This window comes from Felis catus, chromosome B1 (genome assembly GCF_018350175.1).
Source record: "Felis catus isolate Fca126 chromosome B1, F.catus_Fca126_mat1.0, whole genome shotgun sequence".
NCBI lineage: Eukaryota > Metazoa > Chordata > Mammalia > Carnivora > Felidae > Felis > Felis catus.
This window is the reverse complement of record NC_058371.1, coordinates 18,440,812-18,458,731: the sequence shown is the minus strand read 5'-3', so window position 1 is coordinate 18,458,731 and position 17,920 is coordinate 18,440,812. Positions and strand designations below refer to the sequence as shown.

Here is a 17,920-nt window from a genome sequence, read left to right as displayed (position 1 = left end):
CAATGTCAATTTTATATACTCGTATATTTGTTAACATCTAGCAAAGTACCCCATACAAAGCAGATTGACTTGGCTTAATATAGCATCATCTTCATCACCCTCACCATCATCATCATCATCATCATCATCAAATCACTATCCTGCTTACTGTGCCATACATTGTGCCTGCCACTTAGATCATTTTATAATCACACAAAAGAACTACACTTTGGGTTTATGTTTATTTTCCTTCTTTATTCCAACTTTTAATTTTGTTCAGATTATTAAAATCTACAGTAAAGTAATTATCAGATCCAGGATTTGAACAAAAGTACTCTCACTGTCCTATTGCATTTTTCTAGCATGTTCCACATGTACCTGGCAGTACACTATAAACCCAGAGATAGCTTAATTAGCTCTAAGGAAAAGTATCATTAAACTATTTGACCACTGTCTTATACTACACACAAAGATTAACACAAAATGGATTAAAGACTAGAATGTAAGACCTGAAACCATAAAAATCCTAGAAGCAAACATAGGTGGTAAGTTCTTTGTCATAGGTCTTAGAGATGATTTTTTTTTAATCTGACACCAAAAGCAAAAGCAACAAAAGCAATAATAAATCAGTGGCATTACATCATACCAACAAGCTTCTGCACAGCAAAAAGAAATCATCAATACAATAAAAAGACTATCTACTGGATGGGAGAAAATATTTGGAAATCAGATACCTGATAAGGGGCTAATGTCCAAAATATAGAAAGAACTCACACAACTCAATGGCAAAAAAACAAATGTCCCGGATTAAAAAATGAGCAGAGGATCTAAATAGACACTTTTCCAGAGAAGACATACAAATGGCCAACATGCATATGAAAAGATTCTCAACAGCACTAATCATCAGGGGAATGCAAATTGAAGCCATGATGAGATATCACCTCACACCTGTTAACATTGCTTTTATCAAAAAGACAAGAGTAACAAATGCTGAGGAGGATATGAAGAAAAGACAACCATTGTGCATTGCTGTTGGGAATGTAAATTGGTGCAGCTGTGAAAAACAGTTCTTCAAAAAGTTAAAAATAGAACTCTCATGTGATCCAGTCATTTGACTTCTGGGTATTTATTTAAAGAAAACAAAAACACTAACTTGAAAAGATATCTGCGTTCCCACATTCATTGCAGCATTATTTACAGTAGCTAAGATAAAAGAGAAATGGATGAAAAGGGTCAAAAGACATACTTACATACATAAATTAAATATATAAATAAATAGCCTTCTTGATATAATAATTAAAAAAAAGCTATGGTTCAAATTACCTAATACATATTTATATGGAACACAGATTTAGCAATCACATAGGGAAGGAGAGTGGTTGCCATAAATACATAATAAAATGTCTCATTCAATAACTTAAAATATTTGTATGTGTTTCAGAAAGTTATCTTCTTATAAAGATGGCAAAGTTATCCAAGTTAGTATTTCTTGGCATTAAAAAAATATCACAAAATAGATGAAATGTTATCCAATCCAGAGTGGTAAATAAAAAGTGTCCAACGAATTTGCCTCTCTGTACCTTAGGAATACAGTCTGGGTTTTTTCTGGACTCTGCCATGAATATCCCTTTCCAACTGTAGATTTAGCTCTCTTTTTATCATTTCCTGCACATACATCTGGGAAACTATTTTACCGCAAAACTCATGTGAATTAAAATTCATTTTTAAAAAACGATGGAAAGGAATGAAGCATGAAGCATCACGTAGGGAATTAGTAGTTATTTAATTGAGAGTAACACTATTGTCAAAATTGATGCAAGGTTTGTGAATCACATGACCTGCATGTTTTCACCTCTGAAAGAAAAGCTTCTTTCAACTGCAGGCTTTTCTCATTCATGAATACTTTTATTTTGCAGACTCCTAAGTGCATTGTAAGAAGTCTGTTTAAAAACAGATTACTTTAAAAGAAACAAGAATGGAAAGTGAGAGAATATATTGGAATAAGCAGTCACTCATTTTGGCTAACTTGGCCTTGGTTGGGTCATTAGAGAACCATGAACCTGTGAAATACAATTTGCAAATGTTTTCAGTGCTAGTTTTGAGTCATATTGGGCTGAATTTTATGGGTAACCTAATGAGTAATGAACTATTAAAAAATAACTACTCTGATTTTGAAAGAAGTCCATCATTTCAAATTAATTTCAACAAGAGGATAAGGAAATTTCAGATATTCCAAATGTCCTTCATTAGGGAAATCAAGAATGGTTTTCTAAAATATGTTTGGTCTCCATTATAGGCAGAGAGAGATTCTGAAACTTTCCAAGGAACTGTTGAAATCCAGTGATGAGTTTAGATCAGGTGGAATAGCAGAATGGTGTGCCTTTTCTGCCGAGATTTGCTTTAGGAAGTCAATTCACATCTTCTGTACTAGACTATGTTCTGAAAATATAGTTTTAAGGGACAAAAGGACAGGAAAAAAGTAGAGGAAACCTAGTAGGTCTCTGTCTGATGCTAAATTTTATTGCAGTGGTCTCCTCCTCTTTTGAATAATAGTAACAAGTATTACCTACCCAGTGCTTTGTTGTTTGCAAAATTTATTCACATTATTTATTTAAAAAAATAAGATCTCATTGTAATCAGTTTCTACTATTGATAAAGATTTTTCCATTAGAAAGTTGCCTTTTTTTTCCTTGCTCCCTCATCTCCTCCATCCTGAACCAGAACTATTTATTGAAATCCCCACTGTCACTTTTGTCATAAGTACACATTCCCTATTCTTCTCTATTGGTCCGTCTAACCAGTAGCCTATTCCACAATGAGCTAATTACTCTAACTTTATAATTACATCTGGTAATGTAAAATGTCCTTGACTCTGCTTGAATGCTTGCATTTCCATATGATTTCTGCAGTTTTCTTGTTAATTTATATACACACATATACATATTGCTAAGATGTAAAGTGGGATTGTGTGGAACGTACAGATGAGTTTTGAGAGAACTGACAAAACTGGGCAAAGCACTTAACTGGCACTTAGAGAAAAAGAATGTTCAAATGACCAATAAATGCATCAACACTTCATTACTCATCAGAGAAATTCAAATTAAAACCACATGACATTTCACTGTATACTTAACCAGAATGTCTAAAATGAAAAATACAGACAGTATCAAGTGTTGGTAAGAATGTGGCATGACTAAAATTCTCAGGCAGTATCACTTAGGAAGATCATCTAGCAATATGTATTAAAAATGGCCGTGCTCGCTTCGGCAGCACATATACTAAAATTGGAACGATACAGAGAAGATTAGCATGGCCCTTTGCGCAAGGATGACACGCAAATTCGTGAAGCGTTCCATAAAAAAAATGGCCATAGGTATGTCCCATAACCCAGTAATTTCACATCTAAAATATACCCAACAGAAAATATGTTCCCTCAACATGTGTGTGTGTATTCGTAAATGAATGTTCACTGCAGTACTCTATGTAATTGGCCCAAAGTGAAAACTACTGTAACCCTGAGCAAGATACCTCTCTGTGCTTTTTGTTTTTCATCTATAAAAGCAGGAAACATCATAGTGAATTATTATTTTTTAAATTTTTTAAATTTTTTAAATTTTTTAAATTTTATTTTTGAGAGAGACAGAGACAGATTGTGAGCAGGGGAGGGGCAGAGAGAGGCAGAAACAGAATCTGAAGTAGGCTCCAGACTCTGAGCTGGTAGCACAGAGCCCAACATGGGCTTGAACTCACGGACTGTGAGATCATGACCTGAGCTGAAGTCGGAAGCTTAATTGACTGAACCACCCAGGCATCCCTATTGTTGTTGTTGTTGTTATTATTATTATTATTATTATTATTATTATTATTATTATCAGCATCAGCATCATTGGGGTGGCTTTGAGGATTAAGCAACTTAATATGTCTATAGCACTTAGAACAGCTGTCCTTCGTGTATAATAAATAATATGTAAATATCTATTATTAAGATGAAACACATAACAACCAGAAAGATTCTAATATTTCAGTGTCTTAGGTTCCTTCTGTGGCTGAAGCACATTTTGCTTTTGTTCAGAACTATTTGGGTGAAAACTGACAAAGAAACATCCATGTTTGTACTGCTTGTGTCTTCAATCAAAGAACATTCATTAATTGTCTCTCCACTGTGTAAGGCATCACCATTATCAAGTCAGACAACAGCATTTATTACCTGTTCCCTGTGTGCAGTGCAGAAAGAAGTATTTATTAAACGTCCACTTTCACATTGTGTCATGTTCTTTCTAAAGCTAGTCAAAAATCCCTTTTCTGAAATAAAATCATGATTTACAACTTTATAAAAATAAAGTTACTGTGGCTTTGAATAGTAGGCTGCACAGTATGAATTCCTATTCATAATTGATGGCAGACATACATTCTTCCTATTACTTAGCACTTAGAATGATGCCAGTTAGCAGCATTATATTGTCCATTTCTCACACGCTTAAGACTATAATATTGATCAGCTCAGTTAGTCTTCCATTCTCTGCGAACAGAAGGGCCCATGGGCAAAGACCTTCTTATTATAAGCTGGTATTCTACTTTATCATTTGAAGAACCATTCAGTTAAAATAGGTGCCGTGGTGATTAAGGTGCAGACAAGCATGGAAGGAGACATGGTGGGGCAAAGGAAATTTCTGAAGGGCTCTTTTCAAGTGATTCTGAATCTCAGTGTTTATTTCAGGTGGAGACCATGGCTGGAGGCCAAACAGGATTGTCTGTGACTTTGAGTTGAACCCATCCTTTATAAGTAGGATCTTGATAAAGTTTCTGGACACAAGCCAGAACACCTTGACTTCCGTTTAGGACTAGTAGATAAGCTGGAGTCCTCCCTGCTTACCTTCTTTGTTAGCAAGATGTGAAACCAGTGAGAGTGGCCTGCTTCATTATTGATAGAGACACAAACTAGCTGAAATTCTGTTTTTCAAATCAAGATATAATTTAGTTTCTCATTTTTTAACTGTTTCTTTGCAACAAAATTTGAATAATAAGTATCTTTTGAAATTATTAATTCTGTTTTTTGTAATTGGTATGCAAATTAAGTACTTAGGTCTAAAACTGAAATATTAGATTAGAATTCCAGAAGGAATACTGATTTTTTGATTCAGGTACCTCCTCCTAGAGATACCACCTCGTATGTCTTAATCTGCATGTTAAGAACCTCTCTGAATAGAGGCCACAATGTTTTCAAAATATCCACTGAATCTATTCCTTTATCCTTTCCTACATTCAACAACTATATGGTGTTCACCTGTAATGTACCAGGCACTGTTGTAAAGGCTAGGAATAGAGCAGTGAGAAAGCATACAAGTCCCCACTATCATAATGTTTACATGGCAATGGGGGAAAAGACAGTGGACAAATAACTAAGTACATGAACAAATAACTTCAGGTGGTGATTATGTGAAAATGATTAAATAAGTGCTATTTTAGAAAGTATCTAGGGAAGATGCAGCTGTTTTCCATAGCATTACTGAGGAGGAACATTTGCACTGAGCCGTAAATAATTACTCTCCAGCTGTGACCAGATTTGGAGGAAGAGCTGGTGTCATCGTTAGGGTGTACTTCATTCAATGAATGTTTATTGAGGGTCACAATCAGGGGACAAAATAATATGACTTTATCCTAGACTTCCAGAATTGTTGAGCAAAAGAAAAGGTATACAGTTTACCCTTGAACAACACAAGGGTTGGTTGCTGACCACCACATAGTCAAAAATCCATGTATAACTCCTCAAAACTGAACTACTAATAGCCTGTTGTTGACCAGAAGCCTTACCTGTAACATAAAGGAATGATTAACATGTATTTTGTATGATATATGTATTATATACTGTATTCTCTTTTTTTATTTTTTAATTATTTTTGAATGTTTATTTTTGAGAGAGAGAGAGAGAGAGAGAGAGAGAGAGAGAGAGAGAGAGAGAGAGAGAAAGAGAAAGCATGAGCGGGGGAGGGGCAGAGAGAGAGGGAGACACAGAATCTGAAGCAGGCTCCAGGCTCTGAGCTGTCAGCATAGAGCCCGATGCGGGGCTCGAACTCACCAGCCGTGAGATCGTGACCTGAGCTGAAGTCGGACACTCACCCGACTGAGCCACCCCAGGCGCCCCAATGTATTCTTAGAATAAAGTAAGCTAGAGGGATGCCTGGGTGGCTCAGTCAGTTTAGCATCTGACTTTGGCTCAAGTCATGATCTCACAGCTCTGGAGTTTGAGCCCTGAATCCGGCTCCATGCTGACAGCTTGGAGCCTGGAATCTGCTTTAGATTCTGTGTCTCCCTTTCCGCCCCTTCCCTGCTCGTATTCTGTCTGTTCGTCTTTTTCAAAAATAAATAAACATTAAAAAAAATAATGATAATAAAATTAAAATCAAAAGAGCACTGTCACATGTGCAAAGAAAAAGAATAAAGTAAGCTAGAGGAAAGAAAATGATATTAAGAAAATCACGCGGCACCTGGATGGGTCAGTCGGTTGACCGTCCGACTTCGGCTCAGGTCATGATCTTGCTGTTCGTGAGTTCGAGCTCCGCATTGGGCTCTGTGCTGACAGCTCAGAGCCTGGAGCCTGCTTAGGATTCTGTGTCTCCCTCTCTCTCTGCCCCTCCCCAGCTCACGCTCTGACTCTCTGTCTCAAAAATAAGTAAACAATCAAAGAAATTTTAAAAAAGAATTAAAAAAAAACCGTAAAGAAAATACTTTTGCAGTATTTTACTGTATTTGTAGAAGAATCCACATATTAGTGGACCCATGCAGTTCAAATTCGTGTTGTTCAAGGGTCAACTGTATGTGTCCTTGTGTACACATCTCCCTGCATTAGTGAACGATGCAAATTTTATAGACACTTGATACAGAAGGAAGAGAAGGAAATCCCTGCATGAGGTTTATCTGTCATGTCTTTCCTCTAAAATATGATCTTTCAACCATTACCATAGCTTTTTTGCTTTTGCCCTTTCCTCATACAGCTTCAGATTGTTGTCTTCATCTCCGTTTTCATAAAGTCATTCCCTTATTCTCACGCTTCACACTTCAAATGATTCCAGCCTTTGCTAGTTTAGTCCTGTCTTAGTTGCTTTGTCTCTTCATGCCCATCACAGGTGCTAACCAAACAAAGGGCCTTATGGAAGACAGATATTATAGAAAGCACTGTTCTTTTTGTATTATTTATTTAAGTCATGATATTCACAGTCTCATCAGAAAAGGTTATTATTGTTATTCCATGAAATATCCCTTAGTGAATGTCTTGGAATTCTCACTTGGCTTTGGGAAGTGAAAGAAAATCCATAGCACAGCCCCATCCCAGGCCAATAACTGTGACTCCAGTGATTCTATTCTCCTTTATTCTCACTAATTTCTGTAATAGATTGGGAAGCGTGCGTGTGTGTGCGTGCGTGTGTGTGTGTGTGTGTGTGTGTGTAAATGCTGGAGAAGAAGGTGAGTTGAAATAGCGCCTGAGGAGTGGCGGAGCCAGTTAGGAGACTTTATTGTAATAAGGTGACTTGTACTGAATTTCTGTAGCAGGTTTAATCATTCCTGAGATAAACTCACTTGAGCGTGGAGAATTAACTGGCTTTTTTTTGCGTATTTTTGGATATTACTTGCGAATTTTTTTTTGAGGATTTTTACTTCTGTGTTCATGAGAGACCATGGTACATAGTTTTCTTTCTTGAAATAATGTTTTATCTCATTTTAGTATCAGAATAATGTCGGTCCCATAAAATGATATGGACAGCATTTCCTCTTCCCAAGTCTTCTGAAAGAGTTTATGTAAGATTAGTATGTTCTTCATAGACATTTTGAAGAATTTACAAGCAAGGCCATTTGGGTTCAGAGTTTTTGTTGTGTGAAGATTTATTTATTTATTTATTTTTTTAAATTTTTGTTTTAACATTTATTTATTTTTGAGACAGAGAGAGAGCATGAACAGGGAGGGTCAGAGAAAGAGGGAGACACAGAATCTGAAACAGGCTCCAGGCTCTGAGCTGTCAGCACAGACCCTGACGCGGGGCTTGAACCCACGGACCGTGAGATCATGACCTGAGCCAAAGTCGGATGCTTAACCGACTGAGCCACCCAGGCACCCCTGTTGTGTGAAGATTTAAATTACAGACTAAATTCCTTTAACCACAATCAGGTTATTTAGATTTTTAATTTTTTTCTTGTATAGTTTTAGTAGAATTGTTCAAAGATTATGTTCATTTCATCCAAACTGTCAAAGTTATTGTCATCACATTTTTCATAGTAATTCCTTATAGTCCTTTAAAATCTGTAAGATGCATCATAATGTCCCTCCTTTATTGCTGATGTTGATAATTTGGGTCTACTTGCTTTCTAGAGTATTATAATTAGAACTTTATCAATTTTTTTACTTCAAAGAATTAGCATTTGGTTTCATTATTTTTTCTTTATTTGTAAATTTTTATTTTACTGTTCTCAAATTTTTTTCAATTTAAACAAATCAGTTAAAAATATTTTCTAATTTCCCTTGTGTTCTCTACTTTGCCTGTGGATTATTTAGAAGAATATTACTCAATTTGCAAATGTTCAAAATTTTAATTTAATCCTATTGTGGTTGGAGAACATGTTCTACAGTTTTTCAAAACTTTTCAGTTAGTTGAGGCTTGTTTTATGGTTCAGCAAGATCTTTCTTGGTGTTGGGCATCTGTCATATAAATATCAGTCAGTTAAATCACATTGTTTAGTAATGTGACTCACATTTCTGTATTATGTCTGAATATATCTCTATCTGTCCTATCACTTATTAAGAAAGAAGGGCTAAAATCTGTAACTAAAATTGTGAATTTCTAAATATGTCGTTTTAGTCTGTTTTGCTTCGGCTTTAAACTGAATTATTAGTTATATACACATTTAGGATTTTAACATGTTCTTGATGAATTGAAGAGCATCAGGAAATGTCCTCCTTTATTCCTGGTAATATCTCTTGTCCTGACATATGCTTCATCAACAGAGTCAATTCACCTTTCTTATTATTAATGTTCACATGGTATACATTCTCCATCCTTTTACTTTTAATGTACCTGTTTCTTTATATTTAAAGATTATTATTTATTTTAAACTTTTTTAATGTTTATTTTGAGAGAGAGAGAGAGAGAGCATGAGCAGGAGAAGGGCAGAGAGAGAGGGAGAGAGGGTTCATATTCTATCTCTGCTGTTTCTTCCATTTGTCCTCAATTTCCTTATCTATAAAATGAAAATAATCATAATAATTATACCCATTCTGTAGGGTTGTTTTAAGTATTAAATGAGCTAATATATGTAAAATGCTTAGACTTATGCCTGGAGTATAGTAATCAATATATATTAATGTACTAGGTTGTATTATATAAGCATTATAATGCATATAATTAGTTCTGTTGTTACCATCATTACTATTATTATTACTCTTTATCTTCCCACCTTAACTGGATGATAAGCTCCCAAGGAACCTGGTTGGAAGTTTGATACGTATTTTAAGTGCTCAGTTTCTAACACTTAGTGGATCTTTGATGAATATTTTAGAATATGATGTTTTTATTTTAAGGGTCACTTCAATGAAAGATCATATTATTACTATAATACTTATAGTGGCCATATACTTTTGCCTTGGAACCACACATGGTTTCTAAATTGTATATATCTAAAAAATTTTTTTAATGTTCATTTATTTTTGAGAGAGAGAGAGAGAGAGTGAGTGAGCAGGGGAAGGGCAGAGAGAGAGGGAGACACAGAATCTGAAGCAGGCTCCAGGCTCTGAGCTGTCAGCACAGAGCCCAACGTGGGGCTCGAACTCACAAACTGCAAGATCATGACGTGAGCCGAAGTCGGATGCTTAACCAACTGAGCCACCCAGGCACCCCTAAATTTCATATTTTTAACTAAGAAATCACAAAAGGGATTCATCAGATGGGAAAAATAATTACACACACACACACACACACACACACACATATATATATATATATTTTATAAGTCAAATGGGAGAAGAGTTTAAAAAGTTGAAAACTTCCATAGTGATGCAGTTTTGTAACCTGGAGACTTGACAGGTATATAATTTATTGTAGTAAACTGAAATACTGTCACTTAACTGCCTTGACCTTTCCCTTTATCTTCAAATGGGGCCGTTGCTTATATAAATAATAATACATAGCAGGATAAGTTTTGGAAAAGGACATTATTGCAATTTGTATTTAACTTATTAAGGATCTGGGGAAAATCCCTTGTGCTAGTAATGCTAAACCCACAAAGCAAGTTATAAGAAAAAGTTACTTCCTATTTCTTCTCTGCCACTGTGTAAACATAGCTTGGCAAATGACAAATGGTTGTAGTTTCTGTACCATTCACGACTATCTTAGTATACTTCCCATGTAACTTTATGTAAAAGCCAAATTTAGTTTAAGCAGTAGTATGTAAGACAGTATTTTAGTATATGGAAATGCAGTATGCACTCAAAAAAGGAGGTAAATGCAGAGAAGTAGAAGACCATGGGGAATATACAGTAGTATATAAAAAGTTTGCTTTAGTACAAGATGAAAAAGATGAACCTTCAAGCAGAAACTCTGTCTACCCAATGATAGATAGACAGCTTTCATTTAAGTTCAGTGGTGGTATTTGAGACTTAGGTTTACATTTAGAATATTCTGTTTTATTTTTCTAATGGAATTATTTTCAAAATGAGAGCAATATATATAAAACTGCATTATGGCCCTTTTGTTCTCTCCCCATCAAGATATAGGATATTTAGTATATTTCAGCCCAGCAAATTTCAAATTTTATTTTAGTTTATAAAGGTTGACTTTTTAAAATTCAGCCCTACCTCACATACCCTAAACATAGCTTTGCATATAGATTATTTTCTCACATTTTAATGAAAAACCTCATGATTTTAATACTGTATCACTTAAATCCAAAACCAGAGACATTTCTGCAGTATGTTAAACAAAACATATTGGCTTGGATTGAATTTTGATTTTTAAGGTGATTTCGTGAAGTACAGTCACGGTGCTTATACAGTTTCATGGAATAGACATGTCTGTTGTATTTTGTTATTTACCCTTGCAAAGTAAGGTTAAGTCAAATTACGTGAGATACTATATTGTGGTGTTAAATGTGGAGTCTGGGTGGACTCCCAAGTTTACCTCTAAGTCTGTTAAGTCATTGATTTTTTTTTTTCTTGTTTCCCATGAACTAGCCAAACTTAGTGATACATGGAGTTCACTGGAAGGATATGTTCTTTTAGATAGTTTCGGAGTTCCTGTGGTGCCTGGGTGATTCAGTTGGTTAAGCCTTCGTCTGTTGATCTCAGCTTAGGTCTTGATCTCAGGGTCATGAGTTTGAGCCCTGTTGAGCTCCATGCTGGGCATGGGGTCTACATTAGAAAAAAAAATACATAGTCTCAGAGTTCCTGAAAAAGCCATCCTCCTCCACTTCCTCCTCCTCCTCATCATGTATATTACTACATCTCTAACTTCTTTAGTCTGTTGATATAATGGATTCCATTAATTGATTTTCAAATGTTGAACCAGTCTTGTATACCTGGAATAGGTCTCAGGTATGATTGTTATGTATAATTCTTTTTATACATTCTTGGGCTCAATTTCTAGTATTCTTGAGAATTTTTCCATGTATGCTCATGAGAAATATTGGCCCCTGGTTTTTCTATCTTTAATGTCTGTCTGGTTTTGTGATTGGGATAATGCTGGCCTTAGGAAGTGTTCCTTCTGCTTCTATTTTCTGGAACAGATTGTGGAGAATTGGTATTATTTCTTTCGTAAATGTTGGTTAGAATTCATTAGTGAAATCTTCTGGGCCTGGCAGCTTTCAGTTTCTTACACTCACCGTCACTGAGCTAAAACAAATAAAAAAGTCTGAGTCCACAGCTCCCTTATTTATTATTCTAGAATGCAGTTCAACTTTCTTCATTGCATAAAGTATTTTGGTCTCTATTTCTTCCATTTTTTATTTGTGTGTGTCAGCCATGAAGAGAGGAGTGTGTGAGGGTGTGTGTGTGTGTGTGTGTGTGTGTGTGTGTGTGTGTGTGTGAGTGCGAGTGTGTATGGTGTAGGCCATGGGCTTTAGAGGTTAAAAGAAACATGAAGAATTATGAGAGATGACAAATGAATAAACTGGGAGTATCTAAAAAGGAATGGATGATGGGGTGCTGTGGTAAGAAAGCTTGATTATTTCCCCTCAGTAAAAGAAAGTCACAAAAATTCTTACTTATTTGTAAATCTAGATTCCTAAATCTAAATCTGCAAGCAGGGCAGGATAAAGTTCCATAAAACTAAACAAGAAAATGGCATTAGGGGTGCACCTGGGTGGCTCCATTGGTTAAGCATCTGACTCTTGGTTTCAGGTCAGGTCATGATCTCACAGTTCCTGAGACAGTGTGGAGCCTGCTTGGGATTCTTTCTCTCCCTCTCTTTCCCTCCCCCCATCCCTGCTCACATGCTCTCTCTGTCTCTCAAAATAAATAAACATAAAAATAAACAAACAAACTAATAAATAAATAACTTTAAGACATAATAGCGAGAAATAAAACTTGATTAAATAGAAATTTCTTGACAGTTTATAAGATACATAAATTATGATACAGGCAAGGCAGAGAATTTGATTCTCCAAATATATTTGCCTATAAAGAAAAAAATTTTGATTCTCTAACATAGTTTATCTCCAGTTTCATCTTTGAAGGCAGGGTGTAAGAGGTACTTTGATGGAAAGATTTGAAATAATGGAAATAATAGAAATTGCCCTGGAAATCTCTCCCTAACCTAGTAATGAATAGTTACAGTATTAGCAGACACATGGTTCTTATCCTTAGGCTTCAGGGGTGAAGGCCCTGTTCTGGTTTCTGCCAAATCCCTTGAACTGCCTCAAAATTTAATCTTGTTAAAGTATTGCTGCTATTGAGTTTCGCTGTCATTGTATTGCTGTCAGTGATGATATTGATGATGATTATAAAGAAGATGATGGCTTTCCAGGAACTCTGAGATTATCTAAAAAGGGTATCCATTCAGTGAACTCCATAAATCCCAAAGCTTAGCAAGGGCATGGGAAACACGGAAAAAACAACTGATTTGATAGATTTAGAGTGGGATTTTTCAGTCTCAGCACTACTGACATTTTGGGCTGATATTTCTTTGTTGTTGGGGATGGAGGAGCGGCTGTCTTCTTCATTGTGGGATATTTAGAGCATCCCTGGCCTCCACCATCAGCTGTCAGTAGCATCCTTCTATTGACTCCACTCCCATTTTTGACAATCAGAGATGTCTTCAGTTGTTACTTAATGTCCCTTGTGTACTAAACTTACTCCTGATTCATAATCTACTGATCTAGAGTTATGATTGAAGTCCAGGTCAGAATTCACTTTTAATGCCACCATTTAATAGCCTACTTAATTTGACTCAAGCTTACTATTACATCTCCCAAGTATATTTCATCTATAAAGCCAGGATCCTTACTATTTGAGAGGTGGTTTTGAATACCTGTTATCCTAGGTTCTTTGCATGTATGATTATGGCTGTTGTACTCAAGGATCTTACAATTTAGTAGAGAAAATGAGGTATTTTAAGTGACTAGATGTACCATATTCTGTACTAAATGACAAAGAAGGGGATAATAGCATACACTAGGTGTTCAGGGAGAGCAAATCAAGTAATAAGCCTCAAGAGAGGCATTTGAATTTTGCCTTGAAGGATTAGATGGGATTTTCAAGAGGTGAAATAGAAATACATTCTTGACAGTGGGATTATACTACAAAATGACATTGATCTTGAAGGAATGTCAAGTCAATCTGATCAGGTGACTTTATGCTTAGGTTGCCTCCATGAAGAGAATGTAGTTCTCTGTTGACCAGAATAATCTGACGTTTAGATAGAATAAGCCTCATCAAGCATAACTTATGTGAGTCAATTCTTGAAAGACCAAATTATTTTTAATGTGCTAACAAAATCAGAGATCTGAGCATATGACTCTCACGAAACACATATAGCACTTTGTGAAGCATCTTCTCACCCAAAGGGCCACCATTGTATGCATGGGCCCTGGTCACCTGAATGTTCAAGTAAAATCTTTCTTCCAAGGTGGCAGTAGAGATTAGAAATAATATGTATAAATAACACTCATTGTGACCAAATCTCTGCCTATTCTCTTCTACCTTTGGTAATTGTATTTGGAGTATTTGGGGTATTTGAAGAAAGGAACAGACCAGTCTCATTGACAGAATCTTAGGATATCTCTGAGTGGCATGGGTGGGGTGAGGAAACACTGAAGCTTAATTTGATAGGGTACCATCAAGAATTTCCTCTCTAAGCCTAAATCAACAGCTCAGCTATGTCAGTCCCATGACAAACATCTGGAATATTTCTGGATAGGTGAAGGATTGAGCTTAAAAGTAAGCTCTGCCAACAAATAACAGCTCAACGGGAACATTATTGGTATTTTGGGTGGGACACTTCCTCATGATGCAGAACTGTCCTGGATATTTAAAAGTGTTTAGCATTTGTTAGCTTTTATCAACCAATACCTTCAGTAGCCCCGAGTCATTGTGACCTCAGTTCTCCCATTTTCATGGCTCCTGCGTTTACAGACATTATCAGCACATTGAAAATCACTGAATTATATGTTTGACCTTGGGATAATGGTGTGGGGCAAATGGGTGCCTGTGGGAAATCCTCCTTTTGTTCTACATTTCTTCTGCTGTGTTACTAGCCTCCTGGCCATGGGAGTTCAGGAGAAGGGACCTAAGTATCCACACTTGATCCCTGGAAAATATCCAAATGGCTCCAGACTCATTTGACATTTTGGCATGAATTGTATTAACATATATCTATCATTGATTGAAAAATGTACCGTTATTTTCTGTACTACTAAAAAGATAAAATGCTGCCAAATAATTTATGAAATATATTTTTAAATCACATAGATTTTGACAGCTTTATACTTATGAAAGAGTTCCTTTAGATTTAGACAAGATTTTTTATCCTATATTATTTTTGTGGATTAAAAACAAATGCAATAAGCAAAATAAAATGAGAAGGTATTCCTAACTTCTTTACACTGTGACTTTTCTAAAAACCATTGTCACTTGGTGTCCATGTTTTTCTACATGATATTGCTCACTATACTATCAAGAGTGTTCTGTTACTGCCATTGGGATTTAGCAATGTCTTCTGCCTTCAATTGTAGTTTTTTTCCTGTTAGAAGTCTTGGGTTTGCTTGTAGGTACATGCTAAAATGTAGTAACAGCTTCATTTACCTGTAGATATCTTCTTTAAAGTTCTTTGTTGTTGATTTACAAAAAAATATGGAATTTTGGTTGTTCCTCCAATGTGTAAGTTTTTTTTTTACTCATATCAAATTTATCCCCCTTGTATTCTCATGTTTTTCTGTGAACACAGTATCTTTTTGTTTCAAAGATAAATTGTAGTACAGTCTTTCTTTCTTTTTTTTTTTTTTAATATGAAATTTATTGACAAATTGGTTTCCATACAACACCCAGTGCTCATCCCAAAAGGTGCCCTCCTCAATACCCATCACCCACCCTCTCCTCCCTCCCACCCCCCATCAACCCTCAGTTTGTTCTCAGTTTTTAACAGTCTCTTATGCTTTGGCTCTCTCCCACTCTAACCTGTTTTTTTTTTTTTTTTCCTTCCCCTCCCCCATGGGTTCCTGTTAATTTCTCAGGGTCCACATAAGAGTGAAACCATATGGTATCTGTCTTTCTCTGTATGACTTATTTCACTTAGCATCACACTCTCCAGTTCCATCCACGTTGCTACAAAAGGCCATATTTCATTTTTTCTCGTTGCCACGTAGTACTCCATTGTGTATATAAACCACAATTTCTTTATCCATTCATCAGTTGATGGACATTTAGGCTCTTTCCATAATTTGGCTATTGTTGAGAGTGCTGCTATGAACATTGGGGTACAAGTGGCCCTATGCATCAGTACTCCTGTATCCCTTGGATAAATTCCTAGCAGTGCTATTGCTGGGTCATAGGGTAGGTCTATTTTTAATTTTCTGAGGAACCTCCACACTGCTTTCCAGAGCGGCTGCACCAATTTGCATTCCCACCAACAGTGCAAGAGGGTTCCCATTTCTCCACATCCTCTCCAGCATCTATAGTCTCCTGATTTGTTCATTTTGGCCACTCTGACTGGCGTGAGGTGATACCTGAGTGTGGTTTTGATTTGTATTTCCCTGATAAGGAGCGACGCTGAACATCTTTTCATGTGCCTGTTGGCCATCCGGATGTCTTCTTTAGAGAAGTGTCTATTCATGTTTTCTGCCCATTTCTTCACTGGGTTATTTGTTTTTCGGGTGTGGAGTTTGGTGAGCTCTTTATAGATTTTGGATACTAGCCCTTTGTCCGATATGTCATTTGCAAATATCTTTTCCCATTCCGTTGGTTGCCTTTTAGTTTTGTTGGTTGTTTCCTTTGCTGTGCAGAAGCTTTTTATCTTCATAAGGTCCCAGTAATTCACTTTTGCTTTTAATTCCCTTGCCTTTGGGGATGTGTCAAGTAAGAGACTGCTACGGCTGAGGTCAGAGAGGTCTTTTCCTGCTTTCTCCTCTAAGGTTTTGATGGTTTCCTGTCTCACATTTAGGTCCTTTATCCATTTGGAGTTTATTTTTGTGGATGGTGTGAGAAAGTGGTCTAGTTTCAACCTTCTGCATGTTGCTGTCCAATTCTCCCAGCACCATTTGTTAAAGAGGCTGTCTTTTTTCCATTGGATGTTCTTTCCTGCTTTGTCAAAGATGAGTTGGCCATACGTTTGTGGGTCTAGTTCTGGGGTTTCTATTCTATTCCATTGGTCTATGTGTCTGTTTTTGTGCCATGTAGTACAGTCTTTCTGAAGATATTTTCAATGATAGCTAAACTCAACATATGCAGTAACAATCCACTAATACACATAATTCAATTGAAATCATGGCAAATGAACCACCATGACCAAATATGCTTATGTGCTGACAAAGACAACTATTGGCTGACATTGATTGGAATAAGCATCCTGATTACAAAGATGTCAGACTGTGAAAAGTATGTGTATCTTATCCCATGAAACTTAGGTCTCCAAAATAAATAGATACATAATATCAAAATTGCATCTATCCTATATATCAAGTAGGATAAAAGTAAGAGCAAAAACTTATTAAGACTAAAGTTTCTGGGGCGCCTTGGTGGCTCAGTCGGTTGAGCGTCTGACTTCGGCACAGGTCATGATCTCGTGGTCTGTGAGTTCGAGCCCTGCGTTGGGCTCTGTGCTGACAGCTCAGAGCCTGGAGCCTGTTTCACATTCTGTGTCTCCCTCTCTCTCTGCCTCTCCCCTGCTCATGCGCTCTCTCTCTCTCTCGCTCTCTCTCTCTCTCTCTCTCTGTCAAAAATAAATAAACATGAAAAAAAAGACTAAAGTTTCTGATTTTCATGGCCTGGTCCTGGTTGATAGAGATGGAGATATTATATGACACAGGGCCCAGGAATGTAGAATCCCAGAGGATGAAGGAGGGAGGGAAATCTCTGCCAGTGGAAGGAGGAGCCCAGAACAGAACCCTGAGTTCTGGGTGAAGCAAGACCACCAAGTGCTTCAAATTGTCAGTACCTGGCACATAGTAGGAGCCTAGTGAATGGTAGGTAGTCCCTACTAATAACTAGAGGCAGTAGAGAATAAAGGTAGAAACTTCAAATAGGAGACTGTTTTCTCAGTAGTTTCTTGAGTGTAGGTGCTAGGTCAGTGTCCAACCCATGTTTCTTAACCACATTCTGAGACCCAGGGTCTGAGTTCTGCAGACCACTCTGACTTCTCTCATTCCCTCCCAGCCACACTGGCTTCTCTCCATTCTTCAAACACCCAGAGTAATTGCTCTTTCTGGGTCTTGCTTGTACTGTTTCTTCTGCTTCCAACACTCCCCCAAG

The 17,920-nt window shown here is 36.7% G+C and overlaps 1 long non-coding RNA gene and 1 other non-coding gene across 7 annotated transcripts in view; both read left to right on the top strand.

The window, feature by feature from the left end:
• LOC123384777 overlaps positions 1–17,920 on the top strand; it is a 489,335-nt gene that overhangs the window by 195,692 nt on the left and 275,723 nt on the right. The window lies entirely within an intron of this gene.
• On the top strand, positions 3,234–3,341 carry LOC111560272. The gene has a single exon (XR_002742030.1). It is a non-coding gene; the product is annotated as a U6 spliceosomal RNA (small nuclear RNA).